The 12,096-nt window shown below is 37.3% G+C and overlaps 1 protein-coding gene across 2 annotated transcripts in view; it reads right to left on the bottom strand.

Moving 5' to 3' along the window:
- BZW2 (basic leucine zipper and W2 domains 2) overlaps positions 1-12,096 on the bottom strand; it is a 62,697-nt gene that overhangs the window by 42,951 nt on the left and 7,650 nt on the right. The window lies entirely within an intron of this gene.

The following is a 12,096-nucleotide window of genomic DNA, read 5'->3' as shown; positions in this document are numbered from 1 at the left end:
CAATGGGTCAGCAGCTCAGATGGGTTGGCCTCTTGGCAACTGTGCTCTAATTCTGCCAGTTGCCCCGCACACCTTGAGTAGATTGACACACTGTGTGTTGTCTTGCCTTGTATTTTTCTTCTTTAATTCCCTTCATTTTGGAAAGAATCTGATCTACCAGAGGAGGACTGATTTTCTTGTTATTTCTATAGGGGGATGACTGTTCTTCTGGTCTGGATAATCTCTGAACTATGATAATCTGCCTTATATCATATATTATACTGCTAATATATACATATAACTAGGCATTTCAAACAACCACAACTTGACGAATATGCATATGCTAGAGTGGGGTCACAATCTTCTCCTATAAAGGGATAAAACAAACTAGTTTGGGTGCTGTGAGCCACATGGTGTCTGTTACACTACTCAGTTCTGCTGTTAGGGCCTGATAGCAGCCATAGACAATATGTAAACAAGTTATTCCAATAAAACTTTATTTACAGAACAAGTGGTGGATCAGACTGGGCTCTCAGGTTGTGGTCTGCCACCCCCCATTCTAAAGCAGTGTATCCAACAGAACTGTCTGTGATGATGGAAACGTTCAGTTACCTGTACTGTCTAATATGGAAGCTACTAGACACATGTAGCCATTGAGCCCTTGAAATGTGGCGAGTGCAATTAAGGAATTTAAATTTATTTAATTTTAATTAAAATGAAAATAGCCAATATGGCCAGTGGTTATGTTGGACAACCCCATTCTAAGGAATTCATTATGGCCCAACACACTTCATTTTGATAAAAGAGGTGAAAATACATCCAAATAATAGAAAGTTTTTAATTAAATATTTTTAAAAATTAAATTTTAATTAAATTTTAATTAAATTTTAAAGGAGGATTTTGCCCAAATTTCAAACCCAGGTGGCTATTGTGAGAAAGAAAAAAAAAAAACCCAAACTTCAAGGCAAAACTCTCTGTGTGTAGTAAATAATTCATTATGGCCCTTGGGGCGCCTGGGTGGCACAGCGGTTATGCGTCTGCCTTCGGCTCAGGGCGTGATCCCTGCGTTGTGGGATCAAGCCCCACATCAGGCTCCTCCGCTGTGAGCCTGCTTCTTCCTTTCCCACTCCCCCTGCTTGTGTTCCCTCTCTTGCTGGCTGTCTCTCTCTCTGTCGAATAAATGAATAAAATCTTAAAAAAAAATTCATTATGGCCCAACACACTTCATTTTGATAAAAGAGGTGAAAATACATCCAAAGAATAGAAAGGTTTTAATTAAATTTTTTAAAAAATTAAATTTTAATTAAATTTTAATTAAATTTTAAAGGAGGATTTTGCCCAAATTTCAGAACCAGGTGGCTATTGTGAGAAAGAAAAAAACCCCCAAACTTCAAGGCAAAACTCTCTGTGTGAAGTAAATAATCCTGGAGACAGTAAGGAGAAAAAAAGACTTCCAATGTTAAGATAATAAAAGTTATAGGGCAACAATATCATCTCCGAAATATAAAGTGTTTCACAAAGATACAGTAACACTAGCACACAAAACTAGTAATACAACTGAGCCACTTCACTGCAACATTCCCCGGAAGTACTTTGTGTTTAGTAGTGACTTTCAAGAACTACCTTTTAGTCTATGTTCCAAATGAGCGGAATAATGTAACATAAAAATAACAAACTAAAAACTGCCCATAGTTATAAACTAGTCTCCTTTCCATTAAAGCTAAAACTCCAAGAACATACATCATAAAATCCTTTACAGAAAGTTGTCATGTCCAGGAGTCATTTGGGTTGATAACAATGATCTCAAAAGAAGCAAAAATAATTAAGTTGCACTTTGAATGTGTAAATTATTAACATTCTAAAGCAACAGACCAGAAAAATGCTTACAATAACACTACACTTTGTTGCCCAAAATCATATTCGCTTGTTTAATGTCCTTATCATGATTTTGTACCAAACAGCCTCTCTATAATCAAAATCACCCAGCCTCTACAAAATGGTTCACTGTATCTCCAAACAAATTCTATATAGGTTTTAGTTTTTATAATAATTGAAAAAGATGAAATTTAAAATAGCAGTCTACCTATAAAAGAAAAATGTTTGTAAATAAAATCAGATATTCCCTTCTTTAGTGCAAAAATATTGCTTTTAAATTCATATCCCCCTTACTCTTTCCTATCCGTAATGGTATAAAAGTGCAAATAATCTTTCTTAAAGAGCACAAAACTTAATAATAGTTCACGCCTCAAGAATCTACAGCTATGTATTTCCAGAGGAACATGAATGGTGGAAACTTAAATTGTGCTAAGCAACCACCTGACAAGGAAAGAATGACCAACGCCCAAAGGAATTATGTTGTGAAAAAAAGAGCACTAAGAGCTAACTGTTCATCTAAATCTTTTAAGATATAAAGGCATCACAATAAAATTTCCATTATCACATTTCCCAGTTTCACACCTTAAACTTACTAGTATACCTACCTTGTTTCTGAATGCTGATATTCTGCTTTCCTTTTAGCAAAAATAGAAATATTCTAAAAATTACATTTTAAGTATCACATACAACTTCTTCATAGAAATAAATGAAGATAATATGTAATGTCATTTATTTCCTCTTAGTGAAGTTAATTTAGAAAACCTTCAAGAATTGAAAATAAAATCCTAAAATGTTTTCATCCCATCAATTCACACCCTCTGCTTACAGTCACTTCTAAAAGTACCTTGGACATGTACATTCCCTTCTCTGGACTTCCATTTTCCCCAGATGCAATCTCTCCCAGAACCTTCCCTTCCCTTAATAACTGACCAGGCATATACATTCACCTTTACAGATGAACTTTATAGATGGTCTAATCTTGCGGATGTGACTCTTAAGTCTCTCAACACTTGGGAAGACACAAGCACACATACACAACAGACACTGTAGCATACTTGGGCTTTTAGAAAACCAGTCCCTCAAATAGAATGTTTCAAAGTATTTTAATAGCAAAATGCCCCCAAGCCTCTGTTCTAGGTAAGTTAAGACACTTAGAACTTTTGTCTACCAGGCAACAGCATTGTGATGACTGCATACCTACAATATTTCAAACCATAAATTTTGAGAACTTAGAGGGAATGGTGGTATAAAACAAGGAAATGCTCAAAGATTAGGCAGCTGTGGTTTAAATATTAATTTGTATTTTGGGGGTGCTTATGCGTTAAGGACAGCGGTTTTATTCTGGGGTCATCGTATCCTCCACGGGACGTGTGGCAATGTCTGTAGACCCATATTTTGTCACGCTGGGGAAGTGCGGATGCTGATGTCTAGTAGGTAGATGGTATGGACGCCGCTAAGTAATGGACAAGGCACAGGAGAGCCCCCCACAACACAGGGTTCTCTGGTCCAAAATTTTAGTTGTGCTGAAGCTGGAAAATCCTACACCAAAAAGGAAAAAAATTGTGAGCAAAACCAGAGATGGTCTTTGCTCGCAAGAGTTAAAAACTGTGCACATACATCTACACACACCAGATCAACAACCAGGCAGATATTTCCTCAAGTGACTTATTTCTGTTTGCCAAACATTGATGTTAATTTTAGAGAAAACACATTTATCACTGAGTAGCTTGTCATAGCTAAAATCAAAAGTGCAATTAGTATACAAAATAAATGCTTCCCGCAGTCTTTAATACTAATTGCTGTCTTTCCACATTGATAATTTTACACCCTCTGATAATCAGAGGGGAAGACGGGGGGTAGGCAACAATATGGGACTGAAGAGGGAGGCCGAAAAAGAGAAGGATGAGCAAATAAATTTTCCCTACTTTTGGGTATCACCATAGTGAGAATAGAAGGAAAACAAAGAAAAGATAAAATATATGACTGAAAACTGCAATTGTTTAATTTTTCAGACTTGGAGAAAATAATGAGATGTTAAATAGAAACAGCAAAGAAAAAAACCCCAAAACCCCAAACAAAACAAAAACCACCCAACAAATTCTATGTACATGATATGATCTAAGCTACATAAAGCACACTAGCACTCAACAGTGGTCAACATGAGCACTGAGTTCAAAGGGCATTTTATTCCTCTTACATTACTTGTCTATATTTTCTATAATATAAGGATATATAATTTTTAATTAGAAAAGTTATATGTGTTTAAATGGAAATGTTTTAACTTCTTTTGAAGTTTAAACCAATCCCCAAAGGGTCACAAGTAATAATATTATCTGTGCATAAAGAGAAATATGACAAAGCATCTAAGTTTCATTTCCTACTAAAAGAAACAAAGGTCTCTTGGATAAATGGCTGATTCCAAAGTTGGAGCATGGAAGGTTCCATATGATCCTGAGATGTCTTGTATCACAAAAGCGAATTGCTTTTAACAAAAAAAAGTAAAAATAGATCAAACTACAGAGAAACCATCCTGAGGACAAGCCACTAACATACCTGAGATAATCTGGCCATCAGAATAATTGAAAACAGCATGAATAATGACTCACTGAATAAAGTAAGAATCTACAAGTCCACACTCAATGTATTTTAGAGAAAGCAAATATATCAGTGCACTAGGGAAAGGAAAGTAATTGGGCAGAAATGAAAGTTTTCTTTTCAGTAGAATGCCAACTGATAAATAGGGAAGGAAACATGGAGTAGAAAATCATCATTTTGCAATCACTGCACCAAAAATTGATCCTTGCAAGAATCATCAATGTATACTAAAAGCGCCGAGACATGTGCGCGTGTGGGCAGGTGTGCTCGACTATCAACAGGATATTCAGATCGCCTCAAAGCATCTTGGTAAAAATTACAAAAAGAAAAATGGTAAACTCCACAGTGGAGAAACAAGATAACACCTTAAACCAAGGAACAACAGACATCACAGGGCTCTGGATGTTTACAGTTAGAAGAGGATATTATTTATGTGGCATTCCAAACAAAATGCATGATCTCAATCTAATGACAAGGAAACAAATGCAGATCTAGGGACATTCTCCCAAACAACGGGCCTGTATTCTTCAAAAATGTCACTATCTTAAAAAACAAAAATCAAAGAACTGTAGCAAATAAAAGGAGAATCAAAAGGACATTACTGAGGGCTTCAGAGGGGAGGGGGGTGGGGGAATGGGATAGACTGGTGATGGGTAGTAAGGAGGGCACATATTGCATGGTGCACTGGGTGTTATACGCAACTAATGAATCATCGAACTTTGCATCAGAAACCAGGGATGTACTGTATGGTGACTAACATAATATAATAAAAAAACATTAAAAAAAAAAGAGGACATTACTAAATGCAGCATGCTATCCTTGACCGGAGGTACTGCCCTGTAAATGTATTTTAATATACTTATGGCATTACTGGGGCAATTGATGAAACTGGAGAATAGACTATGGTGCTAAGAATCTATGTTAAATTCGCTCAATTTTATTATTGTATTGTGGCTCTTTAAGAGAAGTATCTTCTTCGAAGGGAATATGCTCTGATGTAATAAGGGACAAAGGGTATGCAACCCACTCTCAGATGGTTCAGCAATAAAGTAGATATCCATGTACAGAACCAAGAAGCAAAGGCAAACACTGAAGTCCTACAGACTTGAGTGAATGAGGCTGGGCAAGGAGAACAATTCAGGGAGCTGAAAGAGCCCAGGCTTAAACAGCACAGGGATTTTGTATTTTCTGGGACCGCTCAGAAATAAAGCTTGCCATAAAGAGAGTTCCTATAACTTCCCAGATCCTACAGAATTTGGTCAGCTGTGAAGTAGGAAATAACCCTGCTGTATGGATTGCACACGCCAGTAAAAAAGCAAATAGAGCAAAAGTCAAATCTTGATTTGAAGATGCTTACAAATGTTACTCTGGTTAATATAACTCCTTGTATTTGACTCCCATGTGCAAGAAAAGAGTCCCCCCAAACACCCTTACTATAACATCAGAATGGGGATTCTTTACACCGCTGCATACATAGACCACCATACATGAGCCAGCTACGACCTGCTTAACCAATCCCCGGAATTTTGTGTATTATTCCTGCCACGGAAATAGTCCTCTATGTTACAGGCTTAATTGAGGAGAGATTGAGAAGTATATGAAATCAAACAGTATTATTAAAGATTACCATCATAGAAAGAATGAAGTCAACAGTGAAAAAAAGGTGTATGTATGCATGCAAAATAAGATGTGAGGCTTTTAAAGATAAGAAGTTTTAACTTTTACTATTTCAAAACAAATATCTAAAGGCAAAATTATGGTTCCTGAACAGAAAAGGCTTTTAAAATTTTTAAATAAAACAGACCAGTATTTTTACCATCTTTATTTAAAAAAAATTTATCAAAGCAAAAAACATCCAAGTACAAAATGTTAAACAATAACTGACTTAGAAAGATATATTCCAGAATTTACCTACCAAATTACTTTCTTCCTTCAATACAGGGTAACTATACATTAAACTAATTACGCAGTCATTAATCAAAATTCCTTTTAATAAATATTTTTATGAATTCCTCTTCTTTTTTTCAAAGATTTTATTTATTAATTTGACAGAGTGAAACAGCCAGTGAGAGAGGGAACACAAGCAGGGGGAGTGGGAGAGGAAAAAGCAGGCTCCCAGTAGAGGAGCCTGATATGGGGCTTGATCCCAGAACGCTGGGATCACGCCCTGAGCCGAAGGCAGACGCTTAACGACTGCACCACCCAGGCGCCCCTGAATTCCTCTTTTATACAGTGTTCAAAGGCAATGAATATACTTATCTTAAAAAAAATTATTTGTTTATTTATTTGAGAGAGCGAGAATCCCAAGCAGACTCCATGCTGAGCATGTGGGACTTGGGACTGGATCTCACAACCCTGAGATCACGACCTGAACTGAAACCACGAGCCAGACAGATACTCAACCAACTGAGACACTCAGGCGCCTCTGAATACAGTTTTCAAAAAGCAATTTTAAAACATTTATTGATGAGGTGCATGCCTGGCTTAGTTGGTAGTGTGTGATTCTTGATCTCAGGGTTGTGAGTTTGAGCCCCACATTAGGTGTAGAGATTACTTAAAAATAATTAAAAAAAAAAAAAACCTAAAACATATTTATTGATCAACTGTGTTATCAACAGAGTAAATATAAAATCTCACAAAGTGATGATTTGGAAGGGCTATATCTACCAAGATATGGTTTTATGTTACCCATTGTTTGCTCATCTCATTAATATATGGTCATGTATTTTATATATTATAATGCATACCTGTGGATTACTGGTATAAGGTGTGAAAAAATACTTTTTATAGAGAAAATAATTTCTTAAAATTAATAAAATCAGCTCATCATAAATCCATTATTGCACATTTAGGGTAAATAGGGGAAAAAGAAAAAATATCCATAATTCTAACTTTAAGTAATGGCCACTGTATACATTTTAACATACTGCTTAATCCTCCATTGGGGGGGGGAGTGCACACATACAGAAAACATTTAAATCCAATTCTATCATCTTTTCTAATATCACAACAAAGAACAACTTTAACAAAATTGCATTAGAATACGCAGTCATGAAATCTGATTCAATAACATCCTCTAGGATCTTTATTTTAAAAGCCATGTGTTCTAATGCATCACTTTAGGAAAATTGGAAATATTTTATTTTATTGGGCTCTTTTAAACTGTAAAGCACTACTAACACACTGATGGCAAAAAAAACTAGCACAGTATAAAAGCACATAAAAGTGAAAAAATAAAGACCACTACTTTTCAACTTTCATTCGTAATCTTATGTCCATTAGTGGAATGCCACTCCATAGAAAGAGTAACACATACTTTGACATTGTCTTATATGTCCTTTCAGAAAATGTCTGTGCATATATATCAACAAGTACACATACATGTGTACAGAAAATGGGTTCAGTGGCGCCTGGATGGCAAGCTGGTTGAATGTCGGACTCTCGGTTTCAGCTCACGTCACTTTCTCCCGGTTCAGAGACGAGTCCTGGGCCAGACTCAGTGCTCAGCGCAGAGTCTGCTTGAGACTTTTTCTCCCTCTCCCGCTGCCTCACCCATGCCTCTCAAATAAATAAATATCAAAAAAAAAAAGACAAAAAGAAAAGAAAAGAAAATGGCTTGAACACTTACAATGGGAACCCAAGATATGCCAGACCATATGCTATCACATCATCTGTAAATTCATCAGTTGTACCGAATGTACTACTCTGGTGGGGGAGAATGATAATGGCAAAGGCTGTGTATGTGTGGAGGCAGAAGGTATTCGGGCAATCTCTGCACCTTCCTCTTAATTTTGCTATGAACCTAAACTGCTCTTAAAAAGGTAGTCTTTAAAAAAAAAAAAAGAATCAGTAGGGAGTGGTACCAAATGCCAGCGAGCAAGTGACTTTAGTAAAGCTGATTTTGTATCAAAAGCAAAACTGATAAGAGTATATATGACTACTAGTTCAAGTGGGAAGTTAGAAGATGTTATTATGACAAAGAGGATTGAAGTATATTTCATTTTTCTCTGGATTTTAATCAAGGAGAGGAAAATAGAATCCTCTAGAAAAAAAAATAAGATAACACCCCTGACTAATAACCAGTGGGAGAATTTAGCTGTGGAGCATTTGCTTAAAAAACATGATAATGGACTTTAAGGAAGCTCAAAGGTGGTGGTGGGCAGGCATCCAACTTTTCACATTTATGAGCTCTCTCAACCAAGGCACTCCTGCCCCCATCATCCCAGAAGGAGACCTGCCCAAGCCTGTTTAGCAGATGAAGCCTTATTTGATGGATTGCACACAAAAAACACTTACCCTACACACGAGTATTTCACAATGGGCAGAGCATGAGCTGGATAGGAATGCCAAAGCCAAGCCTAGGACTTAATGAATCACAGCACACTGATGATACAGGACTGTACTCCCTGAGAGAATTTTATAGCAGTGGACTTACAAACTCAAAATGAAAAAGACAAAAAACAGGAAACTCAACAAACAAAACAGCAGAGAGCTATAAATTCTCAGGTACACTTTTAAAAGGTTTAAACATAAAGAGAATCGTGTATTTGTATTTATTTATCAAGCATATGACTGGTACTAGTCAACAGGAATTCAACTGGGGGCCAGCCAAAAAAGCTGCGTGGTGCTCACTTTCTAGCAGGTGGAGATTTGACCCAAGCACTGCACAAAAGCCTGGCAGGGCAAGTTAACAAGAAGCAATGGTCTCCAGCATGTTAAAGTGATCACACGATGCATGTGATGTACAATTGTGCTTATTAATGTTTTAATAATTAAACATGTGTTTCTTAACTGATATCCATGAAGCATGGAAAACTTTGAAAACCAGGGACCTAACACCAGATCCTCATTTAACCATCTAACAAGGCTCTGAGGTATCACACCACTTGCCTGAGGTCATGCATTCCGTCCTAACCTTGGTGATAAAGCAGAGATGAAAGCAACAAATTCCTTCCCTCAGGAGCTTACATTCAGGGAATAGCTGGGGCCACAATCTGACCAATCCAGTCTCCACTTAGTGCACATTCCAAAAAGCCAACGAAAATTGTTGCCGTGTCTTGGGCAATTATTTATAAGATACTCGAAGGCAGCTTTTTCATTATTTGCCTCATAGATTTTATGGTTTAGAATTAGATAGAGTAAAGCATAAATATTAATTTTCAAGTCCGGTTCAGCACTTGGATAAATTGAATTGGCATATGCTACCTCCCAAATGCCAAATCGTTGTCCATGGAGTTCTATTAAGGAAAAAAACACTTTAGTGAGCGGAATTAACAGAAGTCTTGCCCCTCAGGGACATGTAAATAGTAGGAAATTTACGGCACCATGGTTTCTGGTACTACAGAAGCTGATTATCATATTGTTTCCTGTAGAGGCTCACCTCTAACAAAAACACAATCTTCACACTCTTGAATACTGATGCCACATCCCTTCCCCCAGCCAGCAGTTTCCTCTGTCCCAGCAATGTGGGGTTCTCCTTCCTGTTTATAATAACCCAATTCTATTACCCTGTACACTAAGAAAAACACATGTTATTATTTTTTCTTAGAAATGATCACATGGGACTTCATCAAGATAAAAAGCTTCTGCACAGCAAAGGAAACAATCAAAAAAACTAAAAGGCAACCTACATAATGGGAGAAGATATTTGTAAATGACATATCGGATAAAGGGCTAGTATCCAAAATCCAAAAAGAACTTATCAAACTCAACACCCAAAACCCAAAAAATCCAGTCAGGAAATGGGCAGAAGACATGAATGGATGTCTTTCTGCAAAGATGACATACAAATGGCTAACACACACGAAAAGACGCTCAACATCACTCAGCATCAGGGAAACCCAAATCAAAACCACAGAGATACCACCTGACACGGGTCAGAATGGCTAAAATTAACAATTCAGGAAATAAAAGATGTTGGCGAGGATGAGGAGAAAGGGGAACCATCCTACACTGTTGGTGGGAATGCAAATCAGAGCAGCCACTCTGGAAAACAGTTTGGAGGGTCCTCAAAAAATTAAATACAGAGCTACCTTACCATCCCGCAATTGCACTACTAGGTATTTATCCAAAGGATACAAACATAGTGATTCAAAGGGGCACATGCACCCCAATATTTAGAGCAGCAATGTCCACAATAGCCAAATTATGGCAAGAGCCCAGACGCCCATTGACAGATGAATGGATAAAGAAGATGTGGTGTGTGTGTGTGTGTGTGTGTGTATGATGGAATATTACTCAGCCATCAAAAAGAATGAACTCTTGCCATTTGCAACAATGTGAATGGAACTAGAGTGTATTATGCTAAGCGAAATAAGCCAGTCAGAGAAAGACAAATACCATGTGATTTCACACATATGTGGAATTAAACAAACAAAACAGATGAACATAGGGGAAAGGAAGGAATAATAAAATAAGATAAAAACAGAGAGGGAGGCAAACCATAAGAGACTCTCAACTAGAGGGAACAAACTGAGGGGTTGTTGGAGGGGAGGTGGGTGGGAGGATGGGTTAACTACTGGGTAATGGGTATTAAGGAGGGCCCTTGATGTAATGAGCACTGGGTGTTATATGCAACTGATGAATCACTAAATTCTAACCCCGAAGCTAGTAATACACTGTATGTTAACTAACTTGATTTAAAAAAAAAAAAAAAATCACAAATCCAGGAAGCTGCTGAAGTTAATTTGAAAAGTAGTAAGGTCCTTTGTGGGAATGTGCAAGAACAGGATGACAGTAGAATATTCTAAAACTGCTCACCTCACAGTGGCTTATGATATATTCTCTGCAGTGTTTAAGAGTTGGTATTCCTTCTTATTACTTACCTCTGCCTGGGGGTTTTCTTGTGATTTACTTAGAAGTCCTCAAAGATAAGAGTACATCTAACAACTGGGTTTTGTTTTGTTTAAAGTTGTTTTTTTTTTTTTTTTGAGAGAGAGAGAGAGAGAGAACACATGCACACACGCAAATGGGAGGAGGGGCGGAGGGATAGAATCTTCAAACCAACTCTGTGCTGAGCCCGGAGCCCTATGCAGGGCTCCATCCCACAACCCATGAGATCATGACCTGAGCTGAAACCAAGAGTCCCATGCTGAACCAAGTCACCCAGGTTCTCCTAACAACTGTTCTTTGAAAGTCCTCATCTAACATAAAAATAAATTGAAGTATGAATAGACAAAATATAATTCTACATCTTTCACAGATTTAAGTTGTTTTCCTACTAAAATATTATTTGTATAGTTGAGAAAATTAAAGGCAGCCCAAAATGATACTATATTTATGTGTACATGTATGTATGTATTAAAGACCCCATTTATTTAAAAGAGAGAGAGACCGCGAGGACAAGTGGGGGGAGGGGCAGAGGGACAGGGAGAAGTGGGTTCCTTGCTTAGCTCAGGGCTGGATCCCAGGACCCTGCAATCAGGACCAGAGCCAAAGTCAGACTCCTAACCGACTAAGCCACCCAGGTACCCCAAGACACTACCTTTACTATAAATGTGGGGCATTATGCTTTCTAATATGTTATCACTATATTTTTCTTTTTTGACATAAACAAACAAAAGATACACCTGATATTAAAAATCAAGAAAGAATAACAAAGGCACTGTCTCTTTGGCATTTGCCAAAAGAACAGTTCACTCAGTGAGT

Source organism: Ursus arctos, unplaced genomic scaffold (assembly GCF_023065955.2).
Source record: "Ursus arctos isolate Adak ecotype North America unplaced genomic scaffold, UrsArc2.0 scaffold_3, whole genome shotgun sequence".
Taxonomy (NCBI): domain Eukaryota; kingdom Metazoa; phylum Chordata; class Mammalia; order Carnivora; family Ursidae; genus Ursus; species Ursus arctos.
Note: the sequence above shows the minus strand (reverse complement) of the source record. Positions and strands in the feature narration are given on the sequence as shown.